The sequence below is a fragment of the Eptesicus fuscus genome, chromosome 17 (assembly GCF_027574615.1).
Source record: "Eptesicus fuscus isolate TK198812 chromosome 17, DD_ASM_mEF_20220401, whole genome shotgun sequence".
Lineage (NCBI taxonomy): Eukaryota > Metazoa > Chordata > Mammalia > Chiroptera > Vespertilionidae > Eptesicus > Eptesicus fuscus.
The window spans coordinates 13,860,511-13,863,401 of NC_072489.1; the positions used below are offsets into that span (position 1 = coordinate 13,860,511).

General features: G+C 45.2%; 1 pseudogene; it reads right to left on the reverse strand.

The window, feature by feature from the left end:
- Positions 1 to 1,742: 1,742 nt before the first annotated feature.
- LOC103289575 (60S ribosomal protein L4-like) lies at positions 1,743 to 2,423 on the reverse strand (annotated as a pseudogene).
- Positions 2,424 to 2,891: the final 468 nt, after the last annotated feature.

A 2,891-nucleotide genomic window follows, 5' to 3' on the forward strand; every position in this document is an offset into this window, starting at 1 on the left:
TTTCTGCATCTGCAAGTGAAAAAAATATAACCGCAGTGGCTTACACAAACTTGAACCTATTTCTTACAGAGAGAGGTGGTTGATTCAAAGATGTTCCACTTTGACATGTTCATCGTTGTCACAAGATGGCTGCTGCACCTCCATCCATTATGCACTCAAGGCAATAGAAAGAGTAAGTGGGAAAGGCTGTGCCACCAATATGTGTCCTTATGTCAGGAAAGAGAAGTATTTTATAAACGACCTCTCCCAGAAGACTTCTGCCTATTCCTCATGGACACGGGCTACCCCGACCTGCATGGAAGCTGGGATGGCAAGTATTGGTTTTCTGGACTCTATAGAAGGTGTCAGAAAGGGAGAAGGGGGCTGGGAATGGCCACTCAACATCCAATCAGCAGTGTTTGCCACAAGTGCATTATAAGCCTGGGTTATATCTGAGGGGGGCAGGGGAAGTTGTGGAGGCAAGCATGTAGCAGAGGTCAGTCACAGCCATGAATTTTATGAAAGGTTTGCTGGGAAACTACTTGGAAGAAAATATATATGGTGACGATGATTCCCCCGACAGCACGACTGAGTGATTTGCAATGTACTTGCATTTCATGGCCCTCGTTCCAAGAACTGTCACTCGCTCTCATGTCAGACACTTGAGTTGTTTCAAAATCACCAGGCTGGCCCACTATTAAATTACAGACACTTGCACACACAGAGATGTTTTAGGAGCCCCCAGTGTACGGTGAGAAGTGTGCTTGCTCTTCTCATCACTGTGGCATCAACACTATTGATTTGTTTGGGCAAATGCTTTTTTGAAAGACTGGAACTCCAGGAAGATTAAAACTGCCCTCTGCTCCAGGTCTCTTGCCAAAGGTCTGAAGCCTAAATTCCTTTAAAGCCGTTTTACACCCGTGATATTATTTGATTCTCATGGCAATCCTGCAAAGTAGGCTCTGCTCACCATTTTAGAAGACAAAACTGACCTAAATAAATGAAATCATTTGCTTATGACCACCTAGTAGAGTGTGGGGTTCTGCAGCTTTGCTCTAAAGGAAGACTTTTGGGTTCAAATCCTTGCTCCTTCTAATGTTGGATGACTCAAAAGACTTTTGGGGTAGAAGTAAAGCAAGGCCACTGAGAAATAAAGGAAGAACAGCATTGATCACTGAACTATAATTATAGTTTAGGAAAATATGGAAAGAAGCTGTTCTATATATTTCTATGCTAACAAAGCACCCCAAAACTTAGTCCCACACAACATCAACTACTTTATTATGCTCATGGATTCTGTGGTTTAAGAACTCAGACAAATCCCAGAGGGAATAGTTTGTTTGCTCCGTGATGTCTGGGCCCTCAGCTGGGAAGAATTAAGGGGCTGTGTGTGGGTTACTCCAAGCCTGAGGCCTGGAACTGATTGAAGACTCATTACATGTCTGGCTTGTGGGCTGAGATGACTTTAGAGCTGGACTCAGACAGGACTACTGACGTAAGCACCTATGCGTGGCCTCTCCAAGTGGCTTGGGCTTCCTCACAACATGGCAGCCTCAGGGTAATTGGCCTTTTCAACTGCTGCTCAGAGTTCTTCTAAGAGACTGTGCTCCAGTGAGCAAGGCATGAGCTGAGTGTCCCTTTGTGAATCACATAGCGACACCCCCCCCGCCTCCCCCCTCCCTTCTCACTGCCTTTGATCAGGTTTTCATTCAAAATTAGCTGTCCAAACTGATTTGGCCTTTACAGAATAAAGAAATTTAACTTTATGCCATAGGCTTTTTTTCTTCTGTGGTGGGCTTATTTTCTGTGGGCTTCTCAGCTGCTGATTTCTTGGTAGCTGCAGCCTTTTTTCACCAAAGGCTTTTTCTGCCAACAGCCTTCTTCCCTTTCTTCTCTCCCACAGGCTTCTTGCCTGGAACCGCCTCCTTATCTGATTTGACTTCTAGCATTCTGCTGCTTTGTTCACCCAGGGCTTCTGTTTCTCGGCCTGGTAGAGAATGGTGTTCCAGCTCATGGTCTTTGCATAAGGGTTTAGCTTCAACATGATTTTCAGGTTTTGCAGTGGATTCCTCTTCAGGGAATCTTCTTGCGTGGTGCTCAGAGGGCTCTTCAGATGGCTGGGCTTTTCAAGGTTCTGTATTGAGCATCGTGTGCATGGGAAGGTTGTAGTTACTCTTGAGGGAGGCAGCTTGACTCCAGGCGTCAAACAGATCACCTAACTTGCGGGAAGCACTTTCAGTCCAAATGCAGACACAGCCCACATGCCCCCCAGGAGCAAGTTTCAAGATGTTCAGTTCACTTACATTAAGCAGAGTAATTGCAGGGATGCCTCTGAAGGCTTTGATGATACCTTTGTCCTCATTATTGATGATGCAAGGGCCCCTGTGCTGGATATGATGACGGGTTCTCATTTTGCCTTGCCAGGTCCATTCGATGACAGGCATGGACTTTTGGATATCATTCCAGGCCTTAAGTTTCTTTTTTAAAAATTGTTTAATGCTCACCTGAGTATATGTTTTTATTGCCTTTAGAGAGAGGGAGAAAGAGAGAGAGAGAGAGAGAGAGACATTGATGTGAGAGAGAAACATAGATCAGTTGCCTCCCACACATTGGGAGCCTTGAACACAGCAGGTACAGTGACATTTTTGTCAGATGATGTTCCCTTTCGGAGCACACTGGCAGTGGATGAGCATACACCATGGCAGGGAGAGGAGAGGGCCATGCTCCCCTCAACCCAGTGGCTCCCATAGGAAAAAGGCCAGTTATGGTCACCACATCCTATTGGTTGAAGCAGTCTCAAATTCAACTAGACTCAGGAGAAGGAACTTCCAATTAATGAGAAGAGTATTAGAATATTTGTAGCCATCTTTGAAATCACTGCAGAAGCCAATCTTTATCAGTTACCTTTGTTT